At 42.5% G+C, this 27,674-nt stretch overlaps 3 long non-coding RNA genes across 4 annotated transcripts; all 3 read right to left on the bottom strand.

Moving 5' to 3' along the window:
* Window positions 1–15,348: 15,348 nt before the first annotated feature.
* LOC119324168 lies at window positions 15,349–17,108 on the bottom strand. The gene is made up of 3 exons (XR_005156794.1): window positions 17,043–17,108; window positions 16,183–16,325; window positions 15,349–15,433 (listed from the first exon to the last, which is right to left on the bottom strand). It is a non-coding gene; the product is annotated as an uncharacterized LOC119324168 (long non-coding RNA).
* Window positions 17,109–18,723: 1,615 nt separating this feature from the next.
* On the bottom strand, window positions 18,724–21,566 carry LOC119322213. Of its 2 annotated transcripts, XR_005155464.1 has the most exons (4): window positions 21,481–21,566; window positions 19,778–19,871; window positions 19,103–19,189; window positions 18,724–18,832 (listed from the first exon to the last, which is right to left on the bottom strand). It is a non-coding gene; the product is annotated as an uncharacterized LOC119322213 (long non-coding RNA). The 2 variants fall into 2 exon arrangements; XR_005155465.1 differs by lacking the exons at window positions 18,724–18,832; window positions 19,103–19,189 and adding an exon at window positions 19,610–19,660.
* Window positions 21,567–23,604: 2,038 nt separating this feature from the next.
* Window positions 23,605–26,813, bottom strand: LOC119322359. The gene is made up of 6 exons (XR_005155561.1): window positions 26,704–26,813; window positions 26,084–26,213; window positions 25,791–25,959; window positions 24,920–25,010; window positions 24,614–24,676; window positions 23,605–23,763 (listed from the first exon to the last, which is right to left on the bottom strand). It is a non-coding gene; the product is annotated as an uncharacterized LOC119322359 (long non-coding RNA).
* Between the last annotated feature and the right edge of the window lie 861 nt (window positions 26,814–27,674).

Here is a 27,674-nt window from a genome sequence, read left to right as displayed (position 1 = left end):
ACAAACAACGCCTGCGCAAGTCAAAGTCAAAGTCGAGCTGCCGACGGAGGAACGCATGCATGCATGCATGCATGTTTTAGCGACCGATTGATGGACCCATGCGCTTCATTGCTACTAGACTACTACTAGTAACTAGGCACGGTCACGATTCCGGCAAGGATGCTACTACTCCAGCTAGCGGTTCAATTAATAATTAAACTAATTTCCTTTCGGAGACGTGCCTATCGATTCTAATTTTCTCCATACATATTACCTGTTCTGCGTCTACGCCAAACTCAAACCCAAGAGCCAAGACCCCCACAGCGAAAAGCGCAGGCTGCCGGACATGGACGACGTCGAGAGCCAGGCACCCGATGGAGATCACGAGATCAATGCCGCCAGAGGGTGCCCGCTTTGGTGCTTCGTGCTGCTCGCGGTAGTCGGCGCCCTCCTGATACCTGCATGCATAATCGTCCCAGTCGAGTACTACAGGCTCGACGCCCATTACTCCGTCGCGGTAGACTCCATCTCCTCCACCGACCCCAAAAAGGGCCTCTCGTTCAACCTCACCCTCGGTGTCGCCTCCGGGAGCTACGGTTCACAAGCGTGCATCAACCCCAGCGCTTACATGACGGTGGCCTACAGCGGCGTCCGGATTGCCGCCAGCAGGCCCAAGACGCGGCCGCTCTGCGCCAGGCCACGGAAGGCGGTGGAGCAGCAGGTCCTGGCAATGGCCACTGCGGTTCCAGCAGGGAAAGTGTTGGACGCTCTTGCGGCGGACATGAAGAGAGGGGTGGCCGTGTTCGACGCCACATTGCACCTACCAGTCGGGTCGTTTGAAGGAGTACTGTCACCGTACCCGTGGGGGTTAGGCTGCAAGGGCATGCGAGTCGGTCTGGGGGCCGTGCCATGTGACTTTCTCGACCAATAGTTGTTTGCTTATAGCTAGAATATAATAGTACGTAGTTGATCGCAGAGTTTCTTCTTTCATTCTCATATGGTTTATCCTAGTAATATGTATACATATGTGGATAGTCATCAACTCATCGACCAGTCGCCAAACAAGTGTTAACCACTTTGCTTTATTTCTTAGAAATATTCATGTTTTTTCTTGTTGCGAGATTTCATAGAAATACCCGTTGCATGTCCTACATCTAGAGTTTGCAAGGTTTGTTTGTTCTCTTATTTATGTTGGCAGTATATGCTGCGTTGTTTGGTTATTTAATTTGGCCATGCATGAACGGAGACTTTAATTATTATTAAAATGATGTATCCAGCAACTACGAAATATTCTACACAGCTAGAAAGTTTTGCCTATTTAACCAGGACCGTCCCTGCGTTGCAGCGGATATAAATATTCGAGCACGTTAACTTATGATTTACCTGCCCATATTATTGTGATATTGTAAATAAAGGTTTATCAAATTTTGCCCATGATTTTCCTTGTAGTTTGATGATATGTTTGGTAAGTAAATCAAAGTAAAATTGGTTAGAAGATAAGTAAAATAAGGTGGTGAACTATTAGACAAGAAAGATAGGTTGGATGAAGGGCTGATGAGAAGAAAAGTGAAATATGGACCTTACAATCTTTTTAGCTAGTACTCCCTCTGTCCGGAAATACTTGTCATCAAAATGTATAAAAGGGGATGGATCTAGACATATTTTAGTTCTAGATACATCTCTTTTTATCTATTTTGATGACAAGTATTTCCAGACGCAGGGAGTATATAATTAGAGAAGTAGTAGGGATTTAATTGCGCATGGATGACAATCTCTTATTAAACAACCTATCAATTTCAACTGGTTGCAATTAGGGACTATTATACACGTGTACATGCGAGACAAGGACCATATGAAACTGGTGCTGAATTATATGCTGCCGTTTAGATGGCAATCTTGCAGTATGTCTTGATATATTAATTACTTACTCCGTTTCAAATTATAAGATATTCTAACTTTTCCTGAACTGGATGTATATATAGATGCATTTTAGTATGTGTGTTCCCGGTCCATATGTAGTCATATTGAAATACCTAAAATATCTTATAATTCAGAATAGAGGTGGTACTTTATGTTTCCTCTAATCGTCACTTTATTATTAGACAATAGAATGAAAATTGTTGCGTCATGCAATGTATACAACCAATATTCTTTGAGACCGATAATGCATAGAAGAGGCAAAAAACACACAGCAACTAATCCAGCAAAAAAGAAAAGTACCACGATGTGAGCTCTATTTTTTGCTGATCAAAATAAACTTAGATGTCGGTTGAAGGTGAGGTAGTTGAAAACTCCAAATTAAGTAAAGAGAGACGTACATATCGATTAAAGTCCATAGTTTTAGCACCACGTACGGCCTAAGCAGATACGCGTGCGTATACAAACTAACCTCGGAGACGACCCCGCCGCCAAATCCAAACCCTAATTAAACAAGCATATGCAAGCCAGATCGTGTACCAACCCATAGTCAGATCATTCGACAAGCGCAACCATGGTGGGATACCCGTCGGGCTTGGACACCAAGTCCACCGATCCCGAGAACCCGCGATCGCCGGCGACGATGCTGGGACAACGCTTGAAGAGGATGTCGTGCTTAGACAAATGATGCTCGGTGTGCCTCATCATGTTGCTGGTCTTTCCCTCGGCTTGACATTCGGTCTCGTCTTCGGCCTCCCCCACCGGCGCTACTCCGTCACGATCAACTCCGTCTCGGGCCTAGATCTGCCGCCGTCCAAGAACCTCACGCTCGACCCGCAGTTCAACCTCACCCTCCGCCTTGCATCGGCCAGCCCGGGCCGAGGCGCGTGCATGGACGCTGGCACCTACGTGCACCTGTCCTACCTCTGCGTCCCTCTCGCCACCAGCACCGCCGCACCGTGCCGTCTCTGCGTCGGGCCGATGAAGTCGAGGGAGCAGCTCGTTGTCGCTAAAGGCACCGGCGTGCAGCTATCATGGTTCCTGATGGACAGCCTCACTGTAGACCTGCGGAGCGGGGTGGAGGCGTTCAACGTCAAGATCGGGCGATCTGCCGGCCACCACGACGCCGAGCTGGTGGCGTCGTGCGGGGTTAGGCGAATAGGGGACACTGCTAGATGTGATTCGGATGACACTTGCCCAGATCCGAACCAGAAAGCGAATGATGATCCGGTTATAATTTCTACTCCAATCTTCATAATAAGACACAGTCAGGGTCTCTCCACTCAAGACCAACCATGAAGATCTGCTACGGATTGTTTAGATTTAAACAGTACTACATGATAAAATAACGGAAATGTTAACGCCCACACGTGTGGGCGTTTGCACATCGTCCACACGCCTCCATCACCACTCATTTTGCCACGTATGAATAGATGACATCAACAAAAAAAAATTTGGTTTTCGGCTTAAAATTGTTGTATCTCCTAAATAAAAAAGCGAACTAAAAATCCGTTTTCACCATTAAATCCGTCTCGACGAGATCTTCAAAACTAGACCCCATGATATGTTTCGACGAATTTTTTTTTTGCCAGAAGTTGCCACGATGTTTACACTGCAGTTGCCATAGGGCTTAAACTAAAGTTGCCATGTGGCAATTTTAGTTTGTAGATCATGGGAATTTTAGTATTTTGATGATTGCAACTCCAGTACTTTGACCATGAAAATTATTTTTTTGTATGAACCATGGCAATTTTACGTGCATGTATCATGGCAATTTTAGTTTATGGTTCATGGCAAGTCTAGTTTCTTAATTCCCCGTTTTATAAATGTCAAAATTTACTTTTAAATGTAGAAGAAAATAGCTGAAACATATCATGGCAACTTCAGTATAAACATCATGGCAATTCATATGCAATAGACATGGCAACTTTTAATCCAAAAAAAATTTCATTAAAACATATCAACATGGGATCTAGTTTCGAAGATCTCATCGCGAGGGATTTAATGGTGAAAACGGATTTTCAATCGGATTTTTCGATTAAGAGATAAAACATTTTAAAAACTGAAAATCCTGTAGCCAGCGCAAACGACACAAACGGCACGCCACGAACAACATCATAAATTCCATTATTCTTGTTACGATAATTTTCCACTTCACTCTGAAATTCTTTAAACTTTTCAAATGTTTCAGACTTGTGTTTCATTAATTAGATATACTCATATCTGCTCAAATCATCTGTGAAGGTGAGAAAATAACGATACCCGCCGCGAGTCTCAACATTCATTGGACCACAAACATTAGTATGAATGATTTCCTACAAATCAGTTGCTCGCTCCATAGTTCCGGAGAACGGCGTTTTAGTCATCTTGCCCATGAGGCACGGTTCGCAAGTACCAAGTGATTCATAATCAAGTGATTCCAAAAGCCCATCAGTATGGAGTTTCTTCATGCGCTTTACACCGATATGACCTAAACGGCAGTGCCACAAATAAGTTGTACTATTTATTAGATGTGTATCACTACTATCGAGATTTAATAAAAATAGACCACTCTTCAAGGGTGCATGACCATAAAAGATATTACTCATATAAATAGAACAACCATTATTCATTGACTTAAATGAATAACCGTCTCGCATCAAACAAGATCCAGATATAATATTCATGCTCAACGCTGGCACCAAATAACAATTATTCAGGTCTAAAACTATTCCCGATGGTAGATGTAGAGGTAGCGTGCCGACCGCGATCACATCGACTTTGTAAGGTACACATCAATAACATGTATATCATATATACCTTTGTTCACTTTAACATCCTTCTTATCCGCCAAATATTTAGGGCAGTTCCGCTTCCAGTGTCCAGTCTGCTTGCAGTAGAAGCACTCACTTTCAGGCTTAGGTCCAGACTTGGGTTTCTTCTCTTGAGCAGCAACTTGTTTGTTGTTCTTCTTGAAGTTCCCCTTCTTCTTCCCTTTGCCTTTTTTCTTGAAACTGGTGGTCTTGTTAACCATCAACACTTGATGCTCCTTCTTGATTTCTACCTCCGCGGTTTTAGCATTGCGAAGAGCTCGGGAATAGTCTTGTCCATCCCTTGCATATTATAGTTCATCACGAAGCTCTTGTAGCTTGGTGGCAGTGATTGAAGAATTCTGTCAATGACACTATCATCAGGAAGATTAACTCCCAGTTGAATCAAGTGATTATTATACCCAGACATTCTGGGTATGTGTTCACTGACAGAACTATTCTCCTCGATCTTGCAGCTATAGAACCTATTGGAGACTTCATATCTCTCAATCTGGGCATTTTCTTGAAATATTAACTTCACCTCCTGGAACATCTCATATGCTCCATGACGTTTAAAACGTCGTTGAAGACCCGGTTCCAAGCTGTAAAGCATGGCACACTGAACTATCGAGTAGTCATCAGCTTTGCTCTGCCAGACGTTCTTAACGTCGTCAGTTGCATTAGCAGCAGGCCTGGCACCCAGCGGTGCTTTCAGGACGTAATTCTTCTGTGCAGCAATGAGGATAATCCTCAGGTTACGGACCTAGTCCGTGTAATTGCTACCATCATCTTTCAACTTTGCTTTCTCAAGGAACGCATTAAAATTCAACAGAACAACAACACGAGCCATCTATCTACAACAAACATAGACAAGCAAAATACTATCAGGTACTAAGTTCATGATAAATTTAAGTTCAATTAATCATATTACTTAAAAACTCCCACTTAGACAGACATCTCTCTACTCATCTAAGTGATCACGTGATCCAAATCAACTAAACCATGTCCGATCATCACGTGAGATGGAGTAGTTTCAATGGTGAAAATCACTATGTTGATCATATCTACTATATGATTCACGTTCGACCTTTCGGTCTCCGTGTTCCGAGGCCATATCTGTATATGCTAGGCTCGTCAAGTTTAACCTGAGTACTCTGCGTGTGCAACTGTTTTGCACCCGTTGTATTTGAACGTAGAGCCTATCACACCCGATCATCACGTGGTGTCTCAGCACGAAGACCTTTCGCAACGGTGCATACTCAGGGAGAACACTTCTTGATAATTTAGTGAGAGATCATCTTAAAATGCTACCGTCAATCAAAGCAAGATAAGATGCATAAAGGATAAACATCACATGCAATCAATATAAGTGATATGATATGGCCATCATCATCTTGTGCTTGTGATCTCCATCTTCGAAGCACCGTCGTGATCACCATCGTCACCGGCGCGACACCTTGATCTCCATCGTAGCATCGTTGTCGTTACGCCATCTATTGCTTCTACGACTATCGCTACCGCTTAGTGATAAAGTAAAGCAATTACAGGGCGTTTGCATTTCATACAATAAAGCGACAACCATATGTCTCCTGCCAGCTGAAGGAGAAAGCATCTACCGGGGACAAAGATGAAGAAGGGAATGACAGTAGTGATGAAGAAAAGGAGGAAGACGATAGGGACGACAATATTAGCCACGATGACTAGAAAGAAGACGAGGATCAATAATTCTGCCCACGATAGCATATAGTACAAATGTGTGAGTCAGTAAATGATGCGTACATAGTATACACAAAGTATGTATCCGTGCATCCGAATCAGTCCGTAGGGTGCTGACACGCATCGGTTGGTTTATCTTCCTTTCAAGTAATACAAATTAGATTATGTAATTTATACAGGAGCCCCATTCACCTGGTTTGTTCGGGTGAATCTTTTTGTCAAATTTTCTCCTAAATAACTGCTTGACTTTATGCGTAAATTTGTAGTACCAGTAGTAGGCTAGTGAATAGGTAGTGTTTTTCAACCGTGCATACTATATAGCGTGCAATGATCTACTATTAAATGTGTTCAAGTATGTGCGTTCAGATTTTGCTGAGATAATAAAACATGAAGACACACTCTCAAACAAGAAGAAACGTGATGATGCTAGATACTTTCTCTGGGAGAAAGAATAGGTTTTATTTCATAAGAATAGAATTATAGTCCGCTAATACAAGCTTCAGAGATACAATCTGGAACCTGTCATAGCTAACGAGGGGTGCTACCAACATAACAACCATGATTAGCTAGACAATGAGAATACCCTATTTTGCTCGCACTCTAATTTCAAAGGAACTCACCCGCAAGCTTCCATGAAATTTCTAATTCTGCAATCAAGTGGCCATAAGCAGACTGATCAAGAGAGTTATAAGAGATAGCAACAAGGAAAAGTGGACAACCAAATAATCACACATTTAGAGCATCTCCAACATCAGCCTTATTTTTTGTCACGAAAAGTTGGTGGAGTAAAACTTTTTCGACACGAAAACTGATATATTATTTTGGGCATGAGCAAGCGCTGTCTCCAACAGCTATCCTAAAATAGGGATCACCACTCCAAGGCCGCATTGCATCTTTCTTCTACACATATATCATCAAACACATGCAAGGTACTACTACAGTACATGTCTTGTGCAGTTTAACTGAAGCAACAACAAACAAACAACAACATAATAGGTTCTAGTCGCTAGCTAAACAAATTCAGCAGCACTGCGTTCAATTTCAATCCAGCCATGCACACATACTGCTAGCTTCCTGTAGATCAATCAAGTTGCCTACATGGCTGCTTCTTTGATCGCTAGCTTCAGTTAAAAATTCAGCTACTGGACAGTGTTGTTTCTTCTTTGGTTGCTAGATAAATCAAATTGCCTGCTGCACCCTCCTGCGTGCTTTAAAAATGTTGACGACATTTAAAAATTGATCATGATTTTCAACAATATGTTTGTGACATTCAAAAAAATTAGACAATTTATAAAGTGTTTGCGTAATTTTAAAAAGTGTTTCATATCTTTAAAAAACATTTATGACTTTAAAAAAATGTTCACATGTTTCAGAAATTTCTTTCTGCTACTCTTAAATGTTTATACAATGTAAAAAATCTCCATGAAATTAAAAAATGTTTTGTACCATTCAAAAATAATGTTCAGTAGCATTTAATGATTTAAAAATTTGTTCTAACACCAATCCTCGTGGTCGTCCAGGGCGAGGCTCATGCGGTCGTCGTCGAAGCCGAGGGTGGCGCGGAGGCAGCGGGCGCCGGACCGGCAGGTGGCGGTGAGGTAGGCCTCGGCGGTGGCGTAGGCCTGGTTGCGGCCGAAGTAGTCGGGGTGGCGCTCGTCCATGGTGACGGTGTCATAGGGGGATATGGCGTCCATGATGCGGCTGGCGAGCGTGTCGACGTAGTTCCTGAGAAAATCCGGAATGCACTGCTGCGCCATGGACCACATGAAGAGGAACCTCGTCAACGACGACAGCACCCCCGTGAACCAGCCGCTGGCGACCAACATGTCCATGGCTCGATCTCGATCTCTGCTAAATTTTCTGTTGTTGGTAAAGAAGAAAATTCGATCTCTAGTAACGTTGGCCGTGGGTCATCTTTCTCTAATTGTCGGAAAGCACCGACCTTGTATATTACAAGCGAGGTTTTCGGTAGTCCAGGAGTCTCATGCATGGAAGGAGAGCAAATCCTAGCTAGGTGGACCAAGAGAATGCAAATCCTCGCTATACGTAGGTAGACTCTTCGTGTCGTGTAAACACAAAAACATGCTTCCACCCAAGCAAGCGCTCGCTCTTTACTTTACGAGTACTCCTCTTTCTCTTTTGGTTGGTCTGCGGCGGGGCGGCAAATTAAATAAAGGGAGAAGAAGAAGAAAAACAGAGAGCACACGAGATAGAAAAAATAGTCAGCGGATGCCGGGAGTCGCTGCTGCTCTTGCTTTTTTATTTTCTCGTGTGGTCGACTTTTTTTTTCCTCGCGTGGTCGACTTGACACGTGATGTCATAGAAACGGGAACAATGCATCCTTTTTCCTTTTCCATCCCCGCAAACAACATGTTCTTGCAGCCGAGTCCCTAACATTTTGCACCCAACACCCTAGATTTTTTTCTTTTCTTACAAACAAGACCAAAATTTCGACAAGTCGTGCGGAATTTCGCCGGAAATTTCGGCAGCATAACGCGTTTTTTCCTACAAGAAACGAATCCACACCGGCACTACAACACCGCTCCACGGCCATGTCCTTCCGTTACCACTATATATATAGTTGACAGCTGCACGTCGATCGATCGAGCTCAAGCATGCATGCATGCATGGACGACTTCATCTCCTGCTTTTGCCCGCCCATCTAAAATGATCAACTCTGAGAAAAGACACAAACAACACCTCTTAACAACACACAGCTCCCCTTAAAAAAAACACACAGCTTCCCTTCAAAAAAAAAACAACACACAGCTTGGAGGTGGCGCATGCTGCATGAGAAATTGCTTGGTATTTGCCCAAAAACCATGAATGCCATCAATTATGATAATTTTGAAATTACTCCTACACTTGTACAGGTGGCAGCCAGAATGTTTCTATCAGAAATATTTAATATTGTAGTTGGAACCACTTGTACCGACTAAACAAATACCCACTGGTGTTGGTTTAATAAACACAAACTAGTGCAGATTAATTATCGTTACGAATGATCTATACTACGTCCTTCTACGTAGTTTGAAACTTTCAGTACCACTTGACATCAAAGATGATATGATTAGAAGGATAAATGGATATGCATACTAGTGTTTGTCCCAATCAGTTTGTGAGAGCTCAAAAATTAAGCAAGCACAGTGTGTACATGAACCGCACTGCTAATTCATTTCTAATAAATAAAACCACATGATTTTTTTTCACTCAAAAGTAATGTTGTGTGAACCAAATGAAACGGTTGTTTAGATAGATCTGGTATTAATCAAAACTACATTGGCCTTAGGCCTCCAACCAGAAACATATCACTTGCTATAGCAGGTACATAACATAAGGGCCAGGATCCCATAGCTAAGCCAAAACAAAATCAAGTTGCCAAATTAAAATCTTCCCATTTGCACACTTGTTCAGACCTTGAACATTCTGGCAATTATCTTGTCAAACATTTCTATTCCCAATAAACTTAGTTGTCTTTGGAGGTATTCGTAAGTGGAGTATAATTCATTTCTGTAACTCTAAAACCACAATTATAGTACTGTTACATGTTGTAAGTTGTTCTAACAGTGCACAATTCTCTTGTATAGTATCTCTCTTTTAATTAGCAAAAATTTGGTTTCAAAGGGGGGTTTCCCGTGAATAAACATACTCGCTATGATGAATTTGTGAATAAAACACATGCCGGCTAGCCCGTTATGGTCGAATGGACATACCTCCATATCTCATCCTGAGTTTTAGTGGTGTCGCTTGGCCGGCGGTTTCATCTCCGGTTCCATGTCTGGTGCAACCATCCGCATTACCAAGGGTGACAAAACACTATAGTCAGTTTGAGTACGCCATGCAAAGATTTTCTGAATAAGATTAGATCAGGAAAGGGTGTGCTCTTACAGAGACAAGCCTGACCTTGCGGAGGAGAGCTACGCAGCAGGCACGTGTATGTCCAGAGCATCGGCGACAGGGTGTGGATCATCTCCCGGCATCTTGTGATATGACCGGCTACTGCTGCTGCATCTAGTCCTTGTGTGTTGGATTAAGGAGAAAGGAGGGGGTGCGGCAGATGCAGCTTAGTCCACGCAGGAGGAGCAAGAGGAGAGGAAAGAGCACATGGGCGACCATTTATAGAGGAGAGGAGATCATGTACGGCAGCGATGAGAGAGCGAGCAGCGCGGAGAGACGTTGGATTGGAGGCTGATCCGTGTGAGGCGCGCCGGAGCCAATGGATCGACAAGAAAGGGATGCAGGAAGTAATGGAAGAGGGGGTTGATCCGCGTGAGAGGCGAGGGAGCCAACGATCGACGAGAACTGGAGGGAGAGGAAGTAATGGAGGAGGAGGTGAAGCGATAGCAATTAAAGACGGAAGGTTGCATAGGTTTTTGGGAGCGAGAGGATTTCGAGGAGGTTTACTAGGATGGTTTGTTAAACTTGCTGATAAGAGGCTACTAAGTACGGGCCTCCCTCAAATCACGCTAGGTAGTTTAGTTTCCATATAGTATATTACAATACGTACGTGGGATGGTTTATTATTTCCTATTTACGTAAGGTATGTTCTGAATCCTGTGTTAGTCCCGTCAGATCCCTCTCTGTTAAGTTGTGATGAATCACATCAGATCTCTCTGTCAATCCCTGATTAATCATGTCCCTTCTCTCCCCAAACAAACCTACATTGCATCCGCTTCCTATCAAGTTACTCGGAAAAAAACACATGGATTAGTCATAACAAATAGATGCTACGTTAAAAGATTTGTATACATATATATTAGAGAAGATAGCAACGACCACTTGTATACAACAGATAGGTACTACGTACATTGATTCAATGTTGTCTTCCAATTCAGGAATCCAGATGATCAGAACAACCTAGCTAGCTAGATCACATAATAATTAAGATGACACAGATTATCCTGAGCTTTCTTCTCAAAGGAGTTCGAGCAGTAGATCAAAAGTCCGAGCTGGTGTGCACGGCGACGGCGACAACAGACCCGTAGTACCATGTCAAGCAGGACAACAACCAGACAGGCTGCTGGCTGATGGTAAATAATCATGTCTGTGCTCACAATCACATACACACAAACACAAGGTGAAGGTAAACATATGTAGATGCCCCCAGTTTCTTTTCTAGTGGTAAATTTGAAAGCACCTGGTTGTTTTTCAAGAATCACCAATAGTTATCATGATTTCCATGCACCAGTCGTATCAAAATCACTCATTCATTAACCATCAGATTTCATTGACATAAAAAATCATCATCATTTTTTGGCATCACAACATGCTAGAAAGGTACAAGGACACATGAGCCAAAATGACAGCCAATCAATCCAATCTGTTTGCTAACCACTAACTCCTTGCTGCACGATACAATTCAAATCAAATTTTACAATGGTGGTACATATGTAGCACTCACTGAGACTATACCAATATCGCCATTCAATCCAAATTTTACAAACTCCCAGGAACAAGACCATTCGGCCCACACCCTACAGATAAGGAAAAATTAACAACAAAATGCCTATCTCTAAAGATCTCTTAGTCCATACAGTAGCTTCGATACGTCGAGTGAGTTCCCCCTGCCATCAACCATTCGACCGACATCCAACGGTGAAGGGAAAGATTAGCAGGTCTTTTTCCTTTTTCTTCACCTTATTTCTCATGTCCTGCACATCAAAATGCAATGCGTGGATTAAGAAACCAGAGCAACTTCACAAAACTCAATGTTTTATAGTGGGTGATCCCAAAAAGACACTAGACAATCTCACACATAAGTGTTGGCTGATACTACCACGAGACAATGGTGACAAGAACAACATGCTCTTCTCAAAACCAATGAGAGGAAACCAAGATACTGATCCATTATACATAACTTAGTGAAAAATAAGGACATATTGACATAAGCACCCCAAGTATTGGCAGTGCCGCTGGGGCATAATCTTTCACAAACTAGTGGCATGGCTTTGTATGGAAAACAAAATTATTAGGAGCACACTAGCACTTTCAAAAAGCAACGTATCAAGGAGGTTCAGGAAAGATTATAGGAGCTCTTAATATGATCCTACAAAGAGAAGATCATAAATGAACCCCATTAAAATTATTCTCTACTTTACTAGTTGCTTTGGCACTGACAAACACGCCATATTGAGCCTAACCCTTTAGCAACAGGAGCATGGAGCAGAACAAGGCCTAACGCGCACTGCATTACAAGAGAACAACTTGATTGATATGAAAGATCATCATGGTCAAATGATTTTGGTGGCTGGAAGACCACGACCACAGAACCCAACACTAAATCAAGGTCTCAATGGCCGGCACGACAGTGAGAGAGACGAGAGCAAGGATTCACCTGAACCAAGAAGATGTGTAAGACCTCCTCCTTCAGCCTGTTACATCCAGGGTTGTTTCCCTTTAGCAGCTCCTATCATATTCTAAGAAACCACCATGTCAGACCTCTCTCTAACGAACACAACACAAAAGAGACAAAATACATAAGCAATAAAGGTTCAGGCTAGATAAACACTATGCACCACCCATACAGTTGGTATTATAATACCTGTTACTCCACAAAAGTTTAAGCAATCATAATATAGAACAAACCAGAATTTATTTTAAAACAAAAGTTGTGCTCTGGAACCCATTCAACAATGGAGCATCCCTCATCATCTAAGAAACAAAAATGGCACAACACCTGCACGACACATGCCTTCTTAAAAAGGCCGGCATGCTAGTGCCTCAGATCACGATTTTTTGCAATACTTCACAAAAGAGATAACCACCATCCAATGCAACCAACATCAATACTAAACTCAGTAGATGAAATTGCATCAGTAGGCTAGCCTAGAATGCAGCGAGGAAATCGATTGGAACCTGCCTCTATAGAAGGGTATTTAAACATAAGACACTCTTTTAACAGATCATTTGTAAACATCATCATCACCTTTTAAGATGGGAGATACTCGCTACAACGAATTTTCTACTTCAAGCTAGGCAACTTGTTCCGAGTTTCATCAGTCAATACTTTTAAGATGGGAGATACTCGCTACTATGAATAGATAGAGAATCTCATCTCAGCCGACTGATCCCATACACAAAAATGAAATACAGAGGAGCCCAAAAACAAAACACAAGTAACTACCTTTTGTTTGTTTTCTCACATTAGTTACTTGTACACTAGTATGGAACAAAACAAATAAATCAAGTAGAAGAAAAACCTGACCTGAGCAACCTTGCTACACTGCAAAGTCTTCCACTCCATGCAATCGTCGAGATCACCGCCAAGGCTGGCACAGTCGAACAACGCGTTCTGTTGCTGCTTCTAGTGGCAGATGTAGTGGAGCCCGAGGCTCCCAGACCACCACATCCGTCCTCTCCCCACGATGTGCTGCTGCTCAAAGCTCCATTTAGCATGCCACCGTGTCTTGTTGTAGAGGCATGTAGTAGCGCACCACCAACCTCACCAGGTGCAGGTACTACAGAAGCTCCTCGCTGATGATGATGGTGTTGGCTATTTGCATGACGAGGGCTGAGCCGCTCACTGTCAACGATGAGCAATGTCACCATGCTCTTCGGGCCTAACAGTCTTACATCCCTCCTGCTATCTAAACAACACAACACAAAAAAAACTGCCGAGTCAGGTCTCTCATGAACACAACACAAAACAAAGACAAAATATATAAGTGAGATAGGTTCAGGGTAGATAAACACTATGCATTTGTGGCAAGAAAACAAAAGCTTGTAGGCATGAACCGCTGACTTAAAAATGATTCTATGCATGGCTCCTTATGTCTTTTAGGCACTAAGAAGTATCTGCATACACGCTTTCTTCTATCTCCAATCAAATTGTGGTTGAGAACAGAACGCAAACACTTAGATAGCCATGATAAATTTATTCGCTTGAAAATCTGTAAGGATAATACATACACATGTGTTGACAAATCTCAGTTTCAAAATGAATTGTTAGTATCGCCAAGGGTAATACATGTGCATTGCAACAGATATAAACAGAACTAGATCCCCTCAAAAAATAAAAAAATAAAAATAAACAGAACTAGATCCTAGACTTTTGATTCCCTTTGGTCTTGTGTGCATTGCAACAGAACAGGTATATCAACATTAAGAAATTTCTGAACATGCGCACAAGGGTGGGTATGTATGTTTTTCTCCTGCACAAGTGCAGAGCAACATCAACTTGAACCAGGAGAGCAACCTGCAGGAACATTCAGCTAGAATGAAACAGAGCAACCAGAATCTCTATCTAGACCAACAAGATGAAATTGGGACTTCTGACTCTCAGGCACCAAAATAAAGAAATGCAAATGACCATTATTCATTTCATCTACGACGGGTCGATGGCCATGCATGGGGACAGAGGGCGTGAGAGAGAGTGAAGGAGAGGAACTAGGTTTACCTATGCCAGGACCAAAGAGGAAGCGGCCACCGGTGGGGCAGCGCGGGAGGCGTTGGAGTGAGCGACAGAGCAGGCAGAGCTGCTTCGCCGGCCAAACTAGTGTGGGATGACACCATGGTCCCGGAAGGTGCGTCCAGCAAGAATGCTACAAATGTGAGCGGAAACCAAAATGATTTGTACTGATGGCAGGAAAACTAAAGAGATGGTTTGTCAACCATTTGGATAGCCTTAAAACGAAATTAATCCACAATATTAAGGGAGATGGGAGCAAAATAAAATTCAAGTAAGCATGGATTAGATGGCACAAATATTGATTAGAAGGTGAAATCTGCCCGAGCACCAAGAAAAATCATGTTTTTCTTTCAATACACAAAAACAAACACCAGCAGGCCAGTACCAAGATTTGGGATCCAAAAAACTAGCAAAAAATATCCAATAGCAATGACCCACTTGTACAAGTAAGTTTCCACTACCTCAACAAGTATCAAGTGTCATAGAGCTTGAGAGAGAGAGCAGAGAAGAGGACCAACAGCCACCGGAGGCGTCAAAGTAAGTGCCAGAGCAAGCAGAGCTGCTTCGCCGACCAAACTTGTGTCGGATGGCGGTGTCGTGCCAGAAGGTACGCCCAGAGAAAATGCTACAAATGTGAGCAAAAACCAAAATCATTAGTACTCAAAGTAGGAAAACTATAAAGATGTTTTTTACAAAACATTAAGATATCCATAATATATAGATGCTCAGAGGTTTTCAGCAAATAAAAAAAGAAGCAAACGAGGTTTTGTTTTAGTAAATGTCGGACCCAACTAGTAGACTAATAGCCAATAGCACCATGTTGTTTCCAATCAAATTCGGTTGAAGCATTTTAATTCCCTATCCTTGACCTTTAAGTACAATTTCACGTAAGTTAATTCAAAATAGATGTTAATATGTCAGAAAGATGCCCCAGCAGGTCAGCTCCAATTTATAAACTGCACTGTACAGACTCTTAGAAAAACATATAGCATATCTATGACTAGAATCAAAAGGGATAAAAAAAATCAAAGACCAAACATGATGCTAATTAGCACCGAACTACAAGAGACCAATTTCAGTAAAAAGAAAGATCATAAAAATCACATACTTGTGGTGGCCAGAAGACCACTACCACAGATCCGAACATTAAATCATCGACTCGATGACCGGCACAACACTAGCCGACGCTCGATGACCGGCATAAAACAAAAAAAGTTGATAATTTTTATTGTTTCGTTACTTATTCATCAAAAAGAGCCCACCTATTTACATATCTTTCAAGTACTATACAAAAGAAATGTATATGACCTTTATTCATTTCAAGTGGGCATGCAGAGAATGAGATGGAGCAGAGTAGAGGAACCAACGGCTTACCTATGATCACATCGGTGGTCTTCTCATACGGGATCGCTCTGCCCTCTCGAAGTTCAAACTTCCAGCAATGGCGGATGCGAGTCCACGATCTTCAGTGACCACTCCGATTCCTCCAACATCATCCTCATCATTAAGTCAGGTCCCTGGGTACACAGGAACAAGATTAGTTGAAGGCCAAGTAAAATGGTAACAGAATGATGATCAGGAGCAAACTATAAAGGACAATACTGCCAGGCAACATTTATTATGATGGGCATTTTCAGTTTGGAGGACAGCGAGCTATATATGAACACAATAGCTAATGAACAACAAGCTATACAGGTCATCATTTCTGTTGACAAGCTCCTAGAGAGGACATCAAAAAATTCTTCAATTATCAGGGTACAAGATCACTTTTACTATACTAAATAAACTACATTGCCATCAAAAATTTCAGGCACTTGATATACCATTACCTGGGAAATCATTCGGTCAAAAAAGGTTCATAAGGTTGGATTCATGCACTTATTGATCAACTAAAGGTTCATTTAGTCATAAACCTCTGTTAAGTCCTATTGGGAGACAAGCAACAGTGCCGAATGTAAGATTCCAATCACGTGTGGAATCCAAAATGAATAACAAAGAATACTAGTGACGTGTGAGATCAAATATACCTGAATGCCATGCATGCTAGAAAATTATCTACTATTCAATGACTTCAAGAGAGCACACACACATGCACATTGATAAAAGAATAGACACTGGATGTCATGTTTATCTTTCTAATGTGCTTTCATATTTTTCAATGATAAATTGATTATGACTGACTGATGCTAGTACAAATACTCAGTTAAGCAAGCAAAGTATGGTTTACATAGTACCTTGGGTGTTCTTCATGAGTCGAGGCTGATCCTGGAGGCCACCGGGCAGAGCATATCATTGAAGCCTGGAAACAAGAACACGAATGATACTGGTATTAGACGCTACCAACATCAACATGGTGCAGAACTGAAATTAGCTTGGCAGAAAGAACTGGCTGAGCAACCGAGTCCATGACTGACCCTAGTGTGATCCAACTTAGCGTCAGGCTTCATCATAGTGAGTGGGCTCATGGCCTGGCTCGAGTATGTGTACCTTCTTGCGCAGCATTACATGTGCAAGTACAACACTGCAATACAAATTAAACCTCCAGATTAATGATTAAACCATAAAGAATCTTATATGAGAAAACACAAGATATTGTATCCCAAAATCCGAGAGTGATGATTATACTAAGAGCTCCAAGTGGAGTGAACGTAAACTTGTCCATATTACTGGAAATTATATAATCGTTTTGATTAACTCAAACCATAAACTAACTACCAATCTAGTCTATCATGTAGTTGTCGAGTGATAAATTCCTACTCCATCATGATAAGTAATTGAGCAGGACAAACAAAGCAGAGGACATTAGAGGCAATGTAAACTGACCAATAGATTATTGACATGAATCAAGGAAAAATGCTTAACCATGAATAAGATTAAGTGAGTGGGATAGCGTGAAAAATTGGATGCACTCTTATGGATGCTATATTGAAACCTGACCATATTAATGAAATCTTTTTGATTTATTCAAACTGCAAGCTAACTATTGGATTTCTTGGATCAAACAGATGTAGCAACTTACATAGTCACATGAGAAAAAACAACAACAGGCATTACATATTATCCACAGTGTATAATTTTGACTAGATTCATTTCCAACATAAATAAAACAAAATCAAGAAAGCAACAGGTCAGACAGACAGACTTGACTCCTATTTTTGCAGCTGCAGCTAGTGAATAGACCTGAACCTTGGAACAAGGTTGTTCTCCTGACCATATTGTACTACTAGATTTTTAGCTCAAAATACAAACGTTGCATCATAGTTTTGTTACCTTAAGAGTTAGTATTACACTCCACGATGGGAAATCCCATGAACCTCAACAGTAGACACACTATTGTTTACAAACGCTGCAGCTCAGTCAGCGAGTGAGTGAGCAGAGGGAGATGAGATGCTACCTGCAGGGAGCAATTGCCGGCAATGGTGAGGTGGACGGCTGCAAAGTTGTCGGCATCTTTGATGGAACCGGATTCAGTAAGAAATAGAACAAGGAAATTGCCCATGCCCCTTGATGGATTAATGCTGTAATTTATCCAAAATGATGGTCATTTCTTATTTATTCAAACAGTAGGAGTAGTTGCTGATGGGCATGGCCTGTTTTATTTTCTTGATGAATGAAACAATCCTTGCATGTACAACAACAAAGTTTTGAAATTTGAAGAAATTTAATAAATGCTGGAGGCACACGAATACATGTCTCTTGATTTGGAAGACAAAGCAAACGAATAGCATCTCTCAGTACGAGCGTGCATGCCTCCTACAGAGCCATTTTCTAGTTTCTAAGCATTCAACAATCATGAATTCATCCCATCTCTGAGTCTTAGACCAGAAAACAACAAAGATTAAGAAAGACAAGAGTAGCCAAAGGAAAAGGACATCAGGGACTCACCTAAGTGGTAGGTAACCCAGGAGGCAGCCATGGGAGCCCACCACCAGGGTTACGGGGCGACAAACTAGCCATCTTGTCGGCACTGGAAGAAAGGCAGCACACCACCGTCGTTGGAAACCCACCCTTCAGCTATGATCTCCTATAATATTAAAAGAACCGAGTCACATATGTGCATATGTGCATTCTACTCATACGCCATCATAGATCAAATGATTATCATATCAGTTCGACAATTCAATCTGCAATCATGTTGCTAACTTCTATTGTTTTGCTACTTATATTCATAAAAAAAGCCACCCCTACTTACATATCTTTCAGTACTATAAAAAAGAAATGTATATGACATTTATTCATTTCAAGTGGGCACACAGAGCATGAGATGGAGCACAGGAGAGTAATAGTGGCATACCTATGTTTATCTTTCTAGTGTGCTTTCATATTTGTGTCAACGATGAATCAATGACGTATCACAAACCAATCCTTCAGATCAAAGCACCTGCTAGAAAATCAAACGTGTGTACTGAGCCATCAGAAATCATCCTCGAACTAACAATGTAGTAATTGGATTTGAAATTCACACCACAACTAACTGAAGGTGTGTTGTTCAAGGGAAATTCACAATTCAGTGGGGGCACATGTTAGGATCGAGTTAGTATCGAGACATATGTTGGCCAAGTAAAGATTCATTTATACATAGGACCCTCCGAGGTCTTACCGGGAAACATGCCAAGTGTAAAATGTAAAGAGTAGTGTAGAAACCTAACAATGAATCGCCAAGGGCAATACAGAGAAGCCAGACTAAATATTACCAAAATCGAGTCAAATTAACCTATATATCTGAGGGGTACTCTCCAATGATCATAGCTTGTTTTATCAAATGTGATCAATATGTGCGCGATAGTCTAGTCGAATCAGTGCTCGACGACCAGCATCAAGGAGGCCACATGGCAGAGCATGCCATTGAGGTCTGGAATCAAGAACACGAATAGTACTAGTATTAGTCACTACCAACATCAACATGGTGAAGAACTGAAATTAGATGGACAAAGGGAACAAGCTGAGCAAGCTAGAGTCAGTGAATTACCTAGTGTGATCCAACTCCATGATGGTGAGCGGCTCGGCCGCGAATGCCAAATATGTGTAGCTTCTCGGCAGCATTAAATGTGCAAGCACAACCACTGCAATACAAAATAAACCCTTATAGATGCTATCTTCAAATTTGTCCAGATTAATGGAATTGATTCGATTTATTTAAACTGTATGCTAACTATTGGATTTCCTGGATCAAACAGATGTAGCAACTTACATAGTCCCATGAGTAAAAACAATGACAGGCATTGCATATCTTCACAATATAGAATCTTGACTAGACATACTCATTTCCAAAATAAAACAAAAAAATCGAGAAAGCAACAAGTCAGACCGACTTTTCTCCTGTTTTTGCAGCTACGGCTACTGACTAGACCTGAACCTTGAGAACAAGGTTGTTTTACTGTCCATATTGTACTACTAGATTTTTCCTGACCATATTATATGTGTACATGTGAACCAGATAGATATTGCTTGTAGGAGTACACCATAACAGGGCCTACTGAGATAACTTTAATAGCCAGACCTACCGAGACATTTGTTGGGCGAACTTTTTAAAGACCAAATGCAAAAAAGCAATCCAAGTTTGTGTGTGTGTGAGTCTCTCTCTCTCTCTCTCTCTTAAACAATATTACTACTCTCTTTTTGCATCTGTTCCATCCATCCATGTGTGTACAAGTGAACTGGGGGAAATTATGGACCATAAGAACAGAACAACATGAAGCCATGGGTGGGAAAGGTTTAACTATCACCATGCTGGACACGGTGTACACCATCGATTGACGACCACCAGAAGGTAGATGACGCATTCAGTAAGGACAGAAGGTTGCTTGCCGACCACCACAACCAGATGTATGTGCACCATGCCTGAAGTAGCTACAACGAGCCCCTGTCCAGAAGCACGATCGTGAAGAAGGGGAACGGGCGGTACAGCAGCTGGGAGGGAGAGAATCCCAGGACCGAGATCCGGCGCGGACGAGGAAGAGCAGCGTCGGAGGGATCAATTGAACAGCTGGTTAAAATAACAGGAGATATCAGGTCAGCTAGTTGGTGCAACATATTTAATACAAAAAAATGAGATATTTGAAATCTCAACATGCCCTGTTTCGACATATTTGGATTGAACATGTTCAGGCTAAGAATTTATGTTGGATGTGTAAGTTAAATGGCAATAAACCACTACAATTGCAGTGTGAGTTATCTTTTTTCAAAAGAGATTACAGGAAACTTATAACACAGAGAATGGAAAGAAGACGCGTATATACACACTCAATGGCGTTCGAAACTGAAGAATTCAGCAACCGCTCACACTCGTCCTTACCCTTGTCCACAGCACTCAATGGAATCCACCGTAGAGGTTACCGAGCATCTCCATCCGCTCTATCTCACCTCACTCCTTATTATGGACCTATTAGTGGAGTGTGTATATGCAGTAGAACTGTGTTTGTTGCCACGATACGACTGCACCTGTCCAACATGCGCATACACATTTTGCATGTAGTGATTGCTTCCGGGTAAAGTTTCTTAGGTTTGGGTAAGCAACCAAGCAGCAATTGATCCCAATGCACGCATTTGCTAGTTTTTCTCTAACATTTGCACCTTAGTTTCAAGTGTGACAAACACGTGATGTCTGTGTCACGACGAAAATTTTGCTTCACGACAAAATCTTTGGGACTTTAAAGCAGTAGTACTACTTACATTTGTGGCCTTCTCCTTGGCGTTGTGGTGAGCGTCTTGTTGCGTGCAGAGATCCAGCTGCTTCACTTCCTGCTTACATTTTCTCCGAGCCACACCCGTCACAATTCCATTGACATGCATAAGATTGGACTGCATACATGCTCTGGCCAAGAGACTCAAGGGAATCCGCCACTCCATCTCACCTCGCTGGTGAGGCGGAGGTCAGAAGAGAGTGGAGAATTGGGGCAGCTTGGAGGACACGTCACGGAACAGGAAGAAGCGGAAGTCGCAGCCTTGCTGGCCCTGCTGAAGGCGGCGAGCGGTGGTGGTGGAATTTGTGAGATCCGCTTTGCTGCGCCTTGCCAGCACCAAGGGCGTTGGATCTCTCGTGCACCTGCATGAGGACATCAGCCATATCAGGGACTAGAATAAATTAGGGCGGCGTCGTAGAGAGGAGAAGATGGGTGCCAGAGAGGGGGAGGAGACCTTGAGGCGTCGGAGCGGCCGAGCCCTCTCCTCGCAACTGTATTTCCATTGTGTTTTCGCAGAGAAGAGAGTTCCTTTTCTTTCAGTACAACAACTATAACTTCAAAATGGAAACTGAGATTCCTGAACAAAAATAACAATGTAAGCACAGATAACCATAATTGGTTGTGACTAGTTCTGAATGAGAAAATGGTATGGTTTGGATAGAATCCATTCCACACAAATACAGTTCAAAAGGCAAGTTGGCAACTACAAAAAGAACATGAGAAAACTAAATTCCACCGCCCTTTGGTTCATCTAGAAAATGAACAAATCCACATGACTATCGAGCTAAACTGAATTCTGTATCTGACGCTCCTTGTTCATGTAGTTGACATGCATATGAATTAATTTCTACTATATCTAGGGGCAATTATAGAGAGGTTACAAGGGAATCAAAAATACGTAAGCTAGATGGCAGCAAACCAATATAATTGCAGTGTGAGTTATCTTTTTTCAGAATAGATTACAGGAAACTTATTGCAACGAGAATGGAAAGATGACGCATATATACACACTCAATGGCGTTGGAAACTGCAGAATTCAATAGCCACACACACTCCTGCTTAACCTTGTCCACGGCACTCAAGGCAATGCACCGTAGAGGTTACCAAGCATCTCCAGACTCTATTTCTCGCCTCACTCGTTCATAGCATTGTGGACCTATTAGAGGACTGTATATATGCAGCAGAGCTGTGTATTTGTCGCCATGGTACTACTGCCCCTGTCGACATGCGCATACACAGCTTGCATGCAGTGATTGCTTCAGGGAAAAGCTTAAGTTTTGGTAAGCAAGCCTCCAGCAATTGATGCCAAAGCATGCACTTGTTTGTTTTTCTCTAACCTTTGCACGTTAGTGTGAAGTGGGACAAATACTTGATGTCTGTGTCTCCATGAAAATTTTACTTCAGGACAAGGTTTGTAGGAGTTTAAAGCAATAGTACTACTTACATTTGTGGGCTTCTCCTCCGCGTTTGTGGTGATCCAGCTGCTTCCCTTCCTGCTCAACATTTTCTCCCAGCCACACCCGTGCCACAATTCCATTAACAAGAAGGATCAATGAGCATGCATAACATTGGACTGCATACACAAAGTTTCAGGTCTCAACTGTCGTCAGAAACAAAGGCAAAACATCAAGCTGATGCCAAGGGAACCCATCCACCTCTCCATCTCACCTCGGTCGTGAGGCGGAGGTCAGAAGAGAGTGGGGAATTGGGGGCAGCTTGGAGGACGCTTCATGGGACAGGAAGAAGCAGAAGTCGCCGTCTTGCTGGAGCTGCTGACGCCGGAGCATGGACGGTGGCTAGCAGTGGTGGTGGATTTGTGAGATCCCTGAGCCAGCACAAAGGTCCTTGGATCGCTCGTGCACCTGCACATGGGCCGCATCAGGGACTAGAGCAAATCGGGGCGCTGGCGCAGAGAGGAGAAGATGGACGAGAGGGGTGGAGGAGACCTTGAGGCGTCGGAGCAGCCGAGCCCTCCCCTCACAAGGAACCGCACGGCCCTCGAGCGGAACCACACGGAGGGGAGGCACCGAAGTCGAGCAGCTTCATCGCGGGCAACTCGAAGCATTTGACAATGAGCGATGGGTGGCGCTCATCTGTAGAGGCCATCGCCGATCTGGGAGCGCCATGGCCACCGCCTCGATTGCTCTATCTGGGGCCTGGGTCAGGTGAGTGACCAATAACCCAGATTTATTTTTCTTTGCATTTTCACGGAGAAAAGAGTTCCTTTCCTTTCAGTACAGCAGCTATAACTTCAAAATGGAAACCCAGATTCCTGAACGAAATAACAATGTAAGCAAAGATAACAATAATAAATTGGTTATGACTATTTCTGAATGAAAAAATGGTATGGTTTTCATAGAATCCATTCCACACAAATACAGTTGAAATGGCAACTAAAAAAACAACATGAGAAAACCAAATTCCGGCGCCCTAAGGTTCATCTAGAAAATGAACAAGCATACAAGACTATCGAGCTAAGCTCAATTCTATATCTGACCCTCCTGGTTCATGCAGCTGACATGCATATGAATTAATTTTTCTTATATCTAAGGACAAATATAGAGAGGTTACAAGGGGTTAGAAAATCTACAAGTTAGGTGCGAACAAACCACTACAATTGCAGTGTGAGTCACCTTTTTCAAGAACAGATTACAGGAAACTTATAACATGGAGAATGGAAAGATGACGCATGTATACACACTCAATGGCGTTTGTAAGTACAGAACTCAACAACCGCTCACACTCGTCCTTAACCTTGTACACAACACTCAATGCAATCTAGCTACCGCATCTCCAACCGCTCTATCTCACCCTACTCGTTCTTACTATGCACCTGTTTGAGGATTGTGTATATATGCAGCAGAACTATGTATTTGTCGCTACAGTACAACTGCACCTGTCGACATGCGCATACACAGCTTGCATGCATTGATTGCTAGAAGGCAAAGCTTAAGTTTTGGTAAGCAACCAACCAGTAAATGATCCCAATGCACACACTTGTTTGTTTTTCTCTGACCTTTGCACATTAGTTTCAAGTGTGACAAACACTTGATGTCTATGCCTCGATGAAAATTTTACTAGAGACAAAACCTTTGGGAGTTTAAAGCAGCAGTACTACTTACATTCGTGTGCTTCTCCTTGGCGTTTGTGGTGATGCAGCTGCTTTCCTTCGTGCTTAACATTTTCTGCCAGCCCCAATTCCATTAACAAGAAGGATAAATGAGCATGCATAAGATTAGACTTCATACACAATGTTTCAGGTTTCAACTGTCATCATACACTAAGAGAAATAATCAAGCTGATGCCAAGGGAATCGATCCACCACTCCATCTCACCTCGTCCGTGAGGCGGAGGTCAGAAGAGAGTGGAGATGACCAGGTTGTGGGCACTAGGATAAACAAAGTAGAGGGAGAAGGCCAGGTGCTAACCAACAGAGACAGAGAAGAGGCCACTGCCTCCATGGTTTGGAGCTCGGGACCATCCTACATGAGTCTTTGATAACCAGACATGTGTGTTTAACTGCATAGAAGAAGCGTGCAGAAGTAAGAAACTGTATGAACATGAAGATAAATATTGGGAGACAACTACACAAGCATAAGTAAGAAAAGTTGAAATGTCAAAGCACCTCTGAACCAGATAAGTTAAACACTCTGTGAAACCGATCAAAACAGATGCCACATAGGCCCGTGAATTATATTTCCACCAGAAACCAGGCCCATGATTTAAACCGAGAAATCGATAATAGCACAATTAGAGACAAAACCATAGAATTTTTCGCACAAGACTGAAGCTGAGCTCACTAAAATGAGATAAGCATATGTTTAAAAAATAAGCTTGCTAACTAGATAACCGGCTTACCAATTGCTAAGTGCTTTACAAACATATACACCACATGAAAATCAAGGTGGTGTAGCACTGTTAGTTGTTGAAACCCAACCGTTGGTTACTCAACGGAAGAACGTATCACCTCCAAATTCAACATGACAGCAAAGAGATCCTGGGAACTAAACAATGGTGGTGCTTATACTTGCAAAGCTGCAGGATGAACAAAATACTGAATGCCTGAGTATTTATATACTCATTACTGAACTAGTCCTGTAAAGGAACTAAACACGTAGTTAATGAGGACTAGACACAACACCATTTTACTTCTTGAGGAAGCTACAGAATGCAATAAACACAAAAATCTAACAAAGAAACAAAGTAAAGAGTTAAAGTGAATCCCGAATCATCCTAGTGGTGAGAGATATTTCGCAGAGCATCCATCAACATGTACACAAGCAGCTAAGTTGGTGCTACCTGTAGGAAGTCCTCGCCAGCAGGGAGATTGATTAAGTCAACATCAACCCGGCCTCACGCATGCAAAGCTTTGATGGCTTACAGCCAGTGGAAGTCGCCGTCTTGCTGGCCCTGCTGACGTCGGAGCATGGACGGCGGCGAGGAGTGGTGGTGGAATTCGTGAGATCCACTGCGCTGTGCCACGTCGGCACATTAGTTTCAAGTGTGACAAACACTTGATGTTTGTGCCTTGATGAAAATTTTGCTTCAGGAAAAAAAAATCTTTGGGGGTTTAAAGATGTAGTGCTACTTACATTTGTGGGCTTCTCCTCCATGGCGTTTGTGGTGATCCAGCTTCTTCCCTTCCTGTTTAACATTTTCTCCCAGCCACACCCACCCCTTCCACAAGCTTGTGTTTGATAATGATACATGAACTCCAGATTCCTGAACAAAAAATACAGTATAAGCAAAGATAAGCATAATAAATTGGTCATGACTAGTTTTGAATGAGAAAATGGTATGGTTTGCATAGATTCTATTCCACACAAATACAATTGAGAACAGCAAAAACAAAACACGTGAGAAAACCAAATTCCAGTTCCCTTTGGTCCATCTAGAAAATGAACGGATGTACATGACAGTCGAGCTAAACTGAATTCTGCATCTGACCCTCTTAGTTCATGCAGCTGACATGCATATGAATTAATTTGTCCTATATATCTAGGGATACTTACAGAGAAATTACAGGGGATTCAAAAATCCGAAAAGCTAGATGGCAACAAACCACTACAATTGCGGTGTTTGTTATCTTTTTTTCAGAAGAGATGACATAAAACTTATAACATGGAGAATATATCGAAAGAAGCCGCATATATACACTCTCAATGGGGTTTGAAACTGTAGAATTCAATAGCCGCTCACACTCATCCTTAACCTTGTCCACAGCACACAAGGCAATCCACCGTAGAGGTTACCGAGCACCTCAAGCCGCTGTGTCTCGCCTCACTCGTTCCTATTATGAGCCTGTTACAGGCACCTCATGGCTGCTGCTGCAGCTGCAATGGAATGCGGCGGTCAGTCAGGGGAACATCAGTTGATGCTTTGCTTGAAACATCACGAACACAAATCTGAAAATTCAGGTCTGGAAAAGGATGAAGGGTATTGTATCATTTTGGCAAGCAGGTCGTGCTGTCAGGCACGAAGGGATGCAGAATTCTGAACTGATAAATGCTCTGTTTTCTTCAGGTAGTGTTTCTTCCAGATTCAGTATACAAGGATTCAGTAAGGATGGGTACACGGACGGAATTAGCAATACAGTAGCAAGAATTCTCAGCGTGGCTTGTGTAAATTCAGCAAACGAAACCATACGTGCAGGACCATCCAAGAACTGGCACATATGAATGACAATTACGTACTAGAACAAATCTGAATTATTGGCATGGAAGGAGGACTCTGCACCACTCTGCAGAGCTCATCGCGCCATCTTACTCCTACTACAATAGAAGGTAAAACCTTGATTTCACACCGAATTGAACTAAGCTAAACACACGCGTGAGGAGAGAATCTGTAGGCCGCCGAGCAGGCGCGATAATCCAATTGATGGAGCCTGTGCTAGGTAATCGACCCCGTGCCGAACCGAGCCGCGACCCAGGCCACAGTGCCACACCCACCCCTGCCACAATCCCATTAACAATAATGGATCAATGAAGATGCGTAAGATTGGACTGCGCACAAAAAGCTTCAGGTTTCAACTGTCATCATACATTACACAAAGGGAAATCATCAAGCAGATGCCAAGGGAATCCATCCACCGCCCCATCTAATTCTCATGATCTCGCTCGTGAGGCCGGCCGCGGAGGTCGGAAGAGATTGGAGATTTGGGGGCGGCAAGGGGAGGGGAGGGGA

Source organism: Triticum dicoccoides, chromosome 6B, assembly GCF_002162155.2.
Source record: "Triticum dicoccoides isolate Atlit2015 ecotype Zavitan chromosome 6B, WEW_v2.0, whole genome shotgun sequence".
NCBI lineage: Eukaryota > Viridiplantae > Streptophyta > Magnoliopsida > Poales > Poaceae > Triticum > Triticum dicoccoides.
This window is presented reverse-complemented; position numbering and strand designations above follow the sequence as displayed.